We start from the raw sequence: 9,332 nt of genomic DNA, 5'->3' as shown, positions 1-9,332 counted from the left end.
GAGAGGAGAGAAATTTGTTTTCAATTACCTCACTGGAGTGGGACAGACTTTGTTGTTGAGTTTTTTTCCTCTTCTTACTTTTTTTCCTTTTTTTCTTTTTCTTTTTTTTTCCCCCCCTAAAAGAGAGAAAGAACTGGGAAAGGGGACCTGGCTGGGATTGGGGGGCAGGGGACTTCTGGGGCAGCAGCAGCAGCTCTGATGAAACCTGCCTTGGAGGGGCCTTTCGAAAAGTGCTCAGGGCCTCCCTCTTCCCCCTCTCCCCCGCCCCAGGCTGAACGCTGGAGTTTCAATGACATTCTTGGCCGGTGAGCCCAATGATCTTCGATGCCCATGCCAAGGTCAAGAAGGCAGATGCCCAGTGGGTGACTGGCACGGAGGCCAGCCAGGAGGTCCCCTAGCAGCCACCCTGTCAAAGGGAGGGAGCCATGAAGGGGAGGCGAGAGGGAGAGAGGAGCTGCTCAAGCCCCCCCTGGTTTGCAGCCTGCTCCTCGTGGAGAGCGTCTGCACAGACAATGTGGTTTGGATTTGGCTGAGCCCCCCTCAGCACCTTATAAAGCACCTTGCTGAGTCAGGGAGAAAGCAGCCCTGCCGAAGGAGAGGAGGAGGGGGCCAGGAGAGAGAGAAGAGGGGGGAGAGGGGAGCTGAAGGAGAAGAGTGGGGGCTGAGGGAAGAGGAGGGGGGAAGAGAAGGGACAGGGCAGGAAAGAGGAGACACAAAGAGGCAAATGAATGGCTGGGAGCGGGAGGGCGGCGGAGGCAGGAGCACGGGGAGGAAGAGGAGTGGACGCCGGTGGGTGAGGGAGAACCCCATGTTGCCCGCGCTCAGCAAATGCTCACCGCAGGCGTCTGGAAAGCCTTCGTTTGCAGGAACCGAGGGCTGCGACTCCAAAATGGGGACCCAGGCCAGGTGGGCGCAGGGACAGTTGGCTTTATGCACAGCCCCTTAGCCTGATGCTCTGACCCCACGGGCTGGGGAAGCCCTGTTCTGCCTCTGCCTCTTGTCTGGACTTGCATCCCTGCCCTCTCCCCTCACTCAGGGAGGGGGCGAGCCTCTCCCCTCCCCCTCTTCCCCACTGCCAAAGGGAAAATCAACTCCATCTCCAAGCTGCCGGTGCCCCTCTGCCATGTCTGGGCAAAGGCAGCAGGCTAGGAGCTGCCAGTTGGGTTGGGATGGGGGCCGGAATAAAGACTGTGCCTTTATTCTGCCAAATCCCAAATGGGAGTGGGCTGTTGGAATTGGGGAGAAGGAGGGGAAGGAGGGGCCGGGTAGGACCGGCCCCTCCAGGGTTTCTGTACGGTGCTGGGGCACAGGTGGCTGCCCTCTGATTGCCAGCTGGGGACCTCAGGAAAGTTCCTGTTCCCCTGTGGCTCTTCTGGCTCTAACAGTCTGGGATTGCTGTGGGGGCAGGGCAGAGGTTAGAGGAGACACCGCCCCCTGAGCTCCAGATCCATCTGTCCCATCGTGTGTAGGCATTTCCTGAGCCCCTGCTGGGTGCTAGGCCCTGTAAAGGACGGAGGGAAGAGGAAAACACACCCCACAGCTTCAAAAATTTCACAGGCTTGTGACAAGGGACACTTGTTAAACCATTAAACCGTCTGAGATCAGAGGATGATGAGGGAAAGTTACAAACATTCACTGCGCTGATATCCTGTAGCGTATCCAGTGGCCCCAAAGGCAGTGAGTGGTGAGCAAACATCCTGTAGTTTCAGGGCAAGGGGAATTGGAAAGAGGGCTCTGGGCGGAGGTGGAGCTTCAGGGTGGAAATGTCGCTGGATGGCTGCAGCGGGGCCACTACAGGCAGAGGCATCAAGGGAGCCCCGGGCTCAGCCCACAGGGCTTCCCGCAGCAGGCAGAGGGCCAGGCTGGGAGTCAGGATGCTGGGCTTCTGACTGGGCAGTGCGGTCTTGGGATAAGCCCACTACCTCTCTGCGGGATGTTACCGCCTCTGCCCTCCTCCCCACAGGATGGCGGGAGTACCAGTGAGCTGATGAGGATGACACTGCTTCGCTGTCCTCTGGCCTTCTGGACTCCAGGCCCTGCCATCCACGGTGGGGTGGCAGGTAAGGCCCCAAGGCGTGTGGCTGGGTAGGGGGCAGGGCTAGCACCAGGCAGTTACTGAGCTGCCCTCCATCTTCCTCAGGGAAGGCTCTCCCGATGCCCCAAAACATCATACCCAAGGCAGCTGCAGAATTGGCATTGAAGGGGCCCTGGGCCCTGGGTGTCCTGGATTCCTGAACTAGGGAGGCTTCCGGTTTGGTCCCATCCTGATGGGTTAGCTGGAGTGTAACAGTGGAGAAGCCCACAGAGGTGAGTAAGCACATTCACTAATTCATTCATTTGTTCACCCAACATTCCCTGGAGTACCTACTCCTTTTCAAGGGTCACAACACAGAGAGGAGCCCTAAGGGGCTATGGGGTCGAGGGGTGGAAGCTGACCTGTGTGCAGGCAGGAGAGGCAGGGACCTGCTGCAATGTCTGGTGTTTCTTGGTGACATGTCAATCCTTTGGGCCTTTAGTTTAAACGCACTATGCTCTCACCAAGTTTCAGGTCCTGTGCTAAGGTTTTATGTGGACGATTTTATCTTATTCTTACAATAACCCTGTAAGATAGGAATTGTTATTCTTCCATTTTATACGTGAGGAAACTGAGGCTTCGTAAGATGAAGTCACTTGTCTAAGGTCATAGAAGTGCTAGAACCAGGACTGGAGCCCAGGACTGCCTGCGCTAGGTGCAAACCGGGGTTGGGGCGGGGGCACCGAGGCAGGGGACTCTTGAAGGGAGAAGAGCCTGGGTGCTGGAGCCGGTCCCTAGACAGTAGGAGTTGCCCTGGCTATGGGCTGTCTCACCTGACACATGCTTGGTCTCTTCAGGACACTAAGACGTTCTTTGGGACAGGAAGTCCCCATTTGCTTGGAGCAGAGACCTGAACTCTCCTGCCCACCACCCACCACCCACACCACTGATATGAATTGACAGGGTGATACTGGGCCGGCACCCCATATGGCCCTCCTGGGTCAGTGAGTGGCATCACCCCAAGAGTGCTCCAGTCCCATCAGCTAGAATTGTAGATTTGAGAAGCAGTGTTTTTGAATCACGGACTGAGCACTGCACTGGGAGTTAGAGGACCACCCGCCTGCAGAGCCAGGGTCATGGGTGCCCCTGTGCATCCCAAGGGCCTGACTATATGGTCTGCACGGGGCGGGGCTAGGTAGACTCAGCGGCACCTGCCAGGGCTGCCAGGGCCAGAGGAGAGCCCCCGGGAGCCATCCCTAGGACTGGCGCCTCTCCACAGCCCCTGTGCACACGCTCCAGCGTGAGTGAGCCGGCGCGGGGCCGCCAAGGGCAGCAGGGTGAGGGGAGGCAGCCGGTGTGCGCTTTTCCTTTCTTCCAGTGGGCAGGAGCCCAGAGGGCCCTGCCTCACCCTGAGCTGGCCGTGATGTCAGCGGAAACCCCGGGGCCTCCTCCTACCTCAGCAAGGGCCCTGCCCTGCCCTGCGAACCCCACCCTCACCTGGACCAGCTCAGGCCTCCTGGAGGATGCCGCACCCACCTGCCTCCCTGCAAAGCGGAGAGGAGCCGGGCCCTGCTGGTGGCCGCTCCCTGCCCTCGCTGGGCTCTAGCGTCCGGTCTGTAAGGACGCCTGGGTGACCGGTGTGTGAGGAGGGCAGGGGCAGAAGGGCTGCCCCCCAGTGCTCAGCCTTTCCCTTGCCCACCAGGAGATTTCCCCGTGTTCTCCCAGGATGTTCCATGGCCCTGGCCAACCCACGCCCCGGGCTCCGTGACTCCGTCTCCCCTGGCAGAGGAGTGGGGTTACCTCTCCCTAGGCTGCGAGATCTTTATCCTGCCCTGCTGAGTCACTGCCGGCTCCTCCCGCTCAGTCCACTCCCTCCCCACCAGCTGCCCTCTCTCAGGCTGCTCAGGGCTTTCTCTAGACTGTGTGGGCTTCTTAGGGCCCAGGGGGTCAGAGGACAGACAGCACCTCCCTGGGGCCATCCCAGTGAGGCAGTGACAGGAGTCACATCCTGAGTGCTGGCCATCCCCAGCGCCTGCCTACCCTGTTGGGAGAGTGACCTCAGTAAGGGCGACTGCTCCGCCTTTACTAGCTGTGTGACTTTGGGCATGTCACATGACCCCTCTAAAGCTCAGTTTTGTCTCGCAGAAAACAGGGATAATGAAAATGGTTCTTTCCTCAGAATAAGGGGTGATCGAGTTAATAGAAGTCAAATCTCTGGCACGATCACAGGATAAATAGCTCTGTTATCTGCCCCTCAGGCCCTATCCTCCTGCTTCTCCTAGTGATGCCTGTCCCCTTTGCCCCCGTGGCTACATATTTGCACCTTCTCTGTTCTTTTGACTCTGCCTCCCTGACGCCTGTCCCTACCACCCCGACTCTGACTCCCCACACAGGACAACTCTCCTCCAACGAGAAACGACTGGAGCCTTTGACTTGGCAGCCCAGACAGCCTCCGGAGGAGCACTGGAGCTGGAAGGGCGATGCGCAGGTCTCGGTGAGCTCAGAAGGGAGGAGGCGCCCCAACTGATCTGGCTGTGCTGGGTGCCAGCCCCGTTCTGGGCTGTCTGTCTGCAAGATGCGGGTGGTTCGGGTCTCTGAGGAGCTCACCCCTCCTGGTCCCAAGGGTACCTTTCTGGGGTCACCTTGTAGTCCTCGACAGAGTGTTCTGAGCACATATCAGTTTCAGCCACTGATTGCTACATTTGTTAAACGAAACGGACTCGAGAACTCAAGGCATGCGAAGGGCCGTGGTGTAGAGAAAGGAGAGGTCAGAGGTAAGACTTGGAGCGAGGCTGGGAAGAATTGCAGTGGCATAAAGGGGACAGCCACACCTGGCCTGGAACTGCTAGCAGGGCTGGGGAGGAGCTGGCACGCAGACTCGTGGGGTCCCGCCATCTCCCAAAACTTTCAGTATGGACCTATAGAGACCTGCGGCTGCCAGCCAGGGGCTCGCAGTCTCCTGGGACAGAGGGCAAGACGGCTCCAGAGCCGCTCTGCTCCTAATTAGTGGTCTCCTCCCCACCCTGTCCCCAGTTCCCTGAAGATTCTCCCCTCCACCTCCCCCGCCCCCTCCTACTGTAATAGGTCCATCTCGGCCCCTCCCTCCTCGGGTCCTGGCCCAGCAATGGGCACCCAGCTGGGACCCAGGGGCCCTTGCTTGCTCTCCCTGAGGCCGACTAGTCTGGTGCTGTTTTGGGAGCTGGGACTGCACACGGTGTTTGTCTCCCTCTGCTGGTCCCTTAGGGGACAGCCTGGCCAGGACTCTCCCGGTGTTGGTGGTGCCGTTGTCTCCCCAAACAACGAATGGGGGGTTCTGAGAAAAGGGCCCGTGGACTCGGGCTGAGCTCCCACCTGCAGGAACACTGCGGTTCCTGGGGCCCAAAGCCTGTCTCCGACCAGGCCCCAAGGATGCTCTTAGAGAGGCCAGGTCTGCGCCCTGAGGCCTTCCCCACAGGCCGGCTGGCCCCAAACAGCCTCCTTCCCCTGCTAACCCATGAATGGAGCTGTCATCCATGGATTTATCTAAACCTTTTGTGAAGCTATTTATGTTCCCAGCCGAGACCACATCTTGGGGTAATGAGTTCCATCGGTGTCCTCCCCTGCTGGGTGAAGCACGCTGCCTTTGATTTGTCCTAAACTTACCTCACTTGCACTCCAAGGGGGTCCTGTAACTCCGGCGTGCCAGGTTTTGGTGAACAAGCCTGAGCTTCCCCGTTCCCATCCCCACTGTGGGTTTTAAACATTCCAGCCCATCTCCCTCCCCACCTCCCGCCCTGCAGACTAGAGAGACCCGGCCTCATCTGCACACCGTGCCTGGTAGTGAGGGCACAGCCACCGCCTCATGCCAGCATCCGGCGGCTTGTGAGGACAGAAGGACTCACATTCTCCTCGTGAGGCATAGGACACCCAGGGCCCGAAATCACACACAGCAGCAGCCACAGCCTCCCCACACCTCCTCCCGGGGCTAACTGCTGTTCCCGCCCAAGTCCTCTGAGGGCTCTTCAGTCCCCAGCCTCTGGGCTGTTTCTCTGTGACATTTCTCTGGGGGGACTCTCCCCACTTCCTAGTGGGGATTCATCCTGGCTTTGTCCACAATAGTGACTTATTTTGTTCTTAGTTCTGACCCTAGACTACTGTGGGGGTGCACTCGAGACGGCGGTGATAGGACACAGCAATACTCATCACAGCAACACTGACAGCGTGCGCTGAGAACTCCACAAACTTTGACTGACAGCCCTTCCAGGTGGGGACCGTGCGTGTCCCTCTCCCAATGGACGGCTCAGGAGACTGAGGCTCAGAGGGTATAAGCGATGTGTCCATTCGCACATAACCTGAAAGCGATGGAGCCAGGATTCAGACCTAGGCAGGCCGGTACCTAGAACCCCACTGTCCCCCTCAAGAGTCTGGGTCCTGGTCTTGTAAGCTCTCTGAATGCTGTGCTCTTCAGTCATTCGGCATGCTTGCCAAACCACTATGTGCCGAGCTTGCTCTGGCCGCTGGGAGCAATGCCTGCAAGCGAGAACGGCCTGGGCGGGGCTTGCCTGTGGGCGCTGCTGGCCCCCCAGCGTACCACCAACAGTGACGGATGGGCATGTACTGCCCCGCCAGCCCGGCACCCTCAGCAGCTCAGGGCTGCCTCACCCTCTTGGTTACCCCAGAGTAACCCAGCAGGCTTCGATCGGGGTCTCGGCCCTGGCCGTCCCTTCCAGTCTGTCTCTCCAGCAGAGTGGAGGCCCGGCGGAGCAGGGGTTCGTGTCCTGCTCTTTCTCGAACTTAGAAAAGCATCTCTAGTATGTGTTGAATAAATGAATTACTGAGCTTTGGGGATTCCTACGACTTCAAATCCAACCCATCGGGAGAGACATGGTGAAGAAATTTCGCAGCAGATAATTATTTTAAAAGTCTGAAATGGCAACCACCTTCCTCTGTCCCATATCTGGCCCCCACGCACTTTCCCACATACATACGTACTTGTAAGAATCTGGGGTTTGAAAGGATCCTGAGAAAGCATCTCATCCAAACCCCTCATTTTTCAAGGAGGAAAACTGAGGCCCAGAGAAGAGCCTTGACTTGCCTGAAGCTGTCTGTGAGTAGGACAGAAGCCCCCCCCGCGCCCAGGCCTCCTGACTTCTGGCACAGACCTCACGTTGTCTTTGGGTCCCTATGCCCACACTTTGCCAACACGCAGGGTTCCTGACAGCTTTGAGCCCCTCGTGCCCATGTGCCTCCTCCCTCTGGACCTGAGCGGCACTACTGGCCGTGCCAGCTGCAAGCCTGGAGAGGCTGCTCGGCCTCCGATTGGAGAGCGCCCTCCGGCCCCACAGCCCTGGGAGGCAGGACAGCTAACTGCAGCTCCTCTCTAGAGTTGTGGCCAGATGAGGGGCACTAGGAAGCCAGAGGGACCTCAGTGAGCATCTCATGCCACCAACAACCACAGAGACACGGAGAGATTTGCACAAAGTCACACAGTAGGTCCGTGTTGAAGCACAGACTAGAAACCCAGGCCTCCTACGCCCAGCTCTAGGCTTCTTTCTGGCATCTGTGTCCTTCAGAAGGGGTGTGTGTGTGCGCGCGCGCGCGCGCGCACATGAGAGGAAAGAGAGAGACACAGAAAGACAGAGAGACAGACAGAGACAGACAGGGACAGACAAAGAAAGAGAGAGACTGAAGGACTCATTAAAAGTCCTAAAGAGTTTATCTAGGGCCTTCCTCCAAAGACTTCAAGGCCACAGGACCCTATAGCCCCAAAGGGATCAGGAGCAGACATGACTGGCGATTCACAGCTTCCCCCTCCCAGCCTTCAAGGGAGCTCTGTCTCATTTTGGTTGTGCTGCTCAGGTACATACTAGCGGGGAAGACGACCGCTAAATGAATGCACACACGTGTGGAATAACGTTGAGTTGTGCTAAGTGCTGTGGATAACCCAGAGTAAGGGCTTAGCTAGAGAGTAGGGGGGATGAGGAGCAGAGAAGGCCTACTGAGGATGGGCAACTGAAGCTGAGCCCTAGGAAGAGAAGGAGCCAGCTTATGAGAAGAAGGAAGAACATTCCAAGGGCTGAGGACAGCCCGTGAAGAGACCCCAAGGCGTAAAAGGATGTGATGGTTTCGGAGAACTGACAGGCCAGCTGGCTGCAGAAGAAGGCTGGAGACAGGTGGAGAGGTGGCTGGGGCCAGCTCCTGCAGGTTCAGGCTAAGGAGTGTGGATTTGATGTCAAGTGTAGTACTTGGCAAACAATGGAGGATCTAAATAAGGGAGAGGCGTGACACAATTGATATTTTAGGAAGGTCACATTGGTGCTGTCTAAAAGTGGACTGGAGGAGACAGGCTGGAGGTCGGGGACCACTCAGCTCCTACAGTTGCCCAGGTGAGAGATGATGGTGGCCTGAGCCAGGATGATGGCCTTGGGAAATGGAAGAGGAGGGCAAAGTTGCCATCTGTTGGGAGGTAGAGCCGTCAGGGTTTGCGGAAGAACTGTAGTATGTGGGGTAAGGGGAAGGTGGGGGTCATAGATACTTAGGTAGAGGTGGTACACTTTACACTGATCTCCCTAGAAGGCAAGAATAATCTCCTCCAGTGCTCTAAGGAAGCCTGGAGAGGGAGGGGAGCTGAAGGCAGGGAGAGACAACGTGGGGTCCAGAATTGCAGGCCAGAAGCTGGAGGGCAAGGGCCCCACAGACAAACATAATCTCCTCACTGCAGACAGTACCAGGGGGGCAAGGCCAGGCCCATCCTAAAGGAACTCAGGGATGCCCAGAGCCTTTCAAAGCACCACAGAACCTTGGTGCTGAGGGGGACTAGAGGTCAGAGTTCCCTTCACATTACACACCAACAGGAGGCCTCAGGCCAAGGGCAGACCACTCCGGCTGATGAAACCCCTCCTTTTGCACACCGCAGGTTGTTTTTTTAAATGGCCACATAAGCAAGCTTCTACCCTCGTAAAAACGTTCCCGATGCTTCTCATTACTGCCCCTCTCATTTGGCAGCCGCCCCCTCTCCGCGAGGCTCACAGACCTTCCCTCTCCACGGGGAAAACCCCCCACAACACTGAGCCTTTTCTCTCGCTTTCCCCTGCTAGGTACACCCTTCCATCCCCTTCTGCCAGGAGAATCTTGTGTTCTTCAATGCTCAAGGAAGAATCCTCGAATCCAGAATGAACTGCCACCTCCCACCCCGGGATCGCCGCGACTGCTTTCATCTCTTTTTAGTGCTGGTGCCTGCTTCTTAGTGTCGAATCCCCGGCCCGGATTGGGCGCGACGATCTTGTTTCGACCCCGTATGCTCGACAAGACACCCAGGAAGTCCGTACTAAATTAGTGA

At 57.6% G+C, this 9,332-nt stretch overlaps 1 long non-coding RNA gene across 10 annotated transcripts in view; it reads left to right on the top strand.

Moving 5' to 3' along the window:
- Positions 1-9,326, top strand: part of LOC107195614 — a 44,785-nt gene extending 35,459 nt beyond the window's left edge. For 2 of the 10 annotated variants that reach the window (XR_001516804.2, XR_003046074.1), the window contains 5 exons: positions 1,964-2,060; positions 2,141-2,307; positions 4,408-4,788; positions 6,132-6,257; positions 7,052-9,326. This is a non-coding gene — a long non-coding RNA (uncharacterized LOC107195614). Of the gene's footprint in view, positions 1-270; positions 339-1,963; positions 2,061-2,140; positions 2,308-4,407; positions 4,789-6,131; positions 6,258-7,051 lie in introns of all 10 variants that reach the window. The other 8 variants (XR_003046080.1, XR_003046078.1, XR_003046077.1 and 5 more) reach the window with 8 other exon arrangements.
- Positions 9,327-9,332: the final 6 nt, after the last annotated feature.

The sequence above is a fragment of the Pteropus alecto genome, unplaced genomic scaffold, assembly GCF_000325575.1.
Source record: "Pteropus alecto unplaced genomic scaffold, ASM32557v1 scaffold43, whole genome shotgun sequence".
Classification (NCBI taxonomy): Eukaryota; Metazoa; Chordata; class Mammalia; order Chiroptera; family Pteropodidae; genus Pteropus; species Pteropus alecto.
The sequence above is the reverse complement of the archived record's forward strand: the minus strand, read 5'-3'. Positions and strand labels throughout refer to the sequence as shown.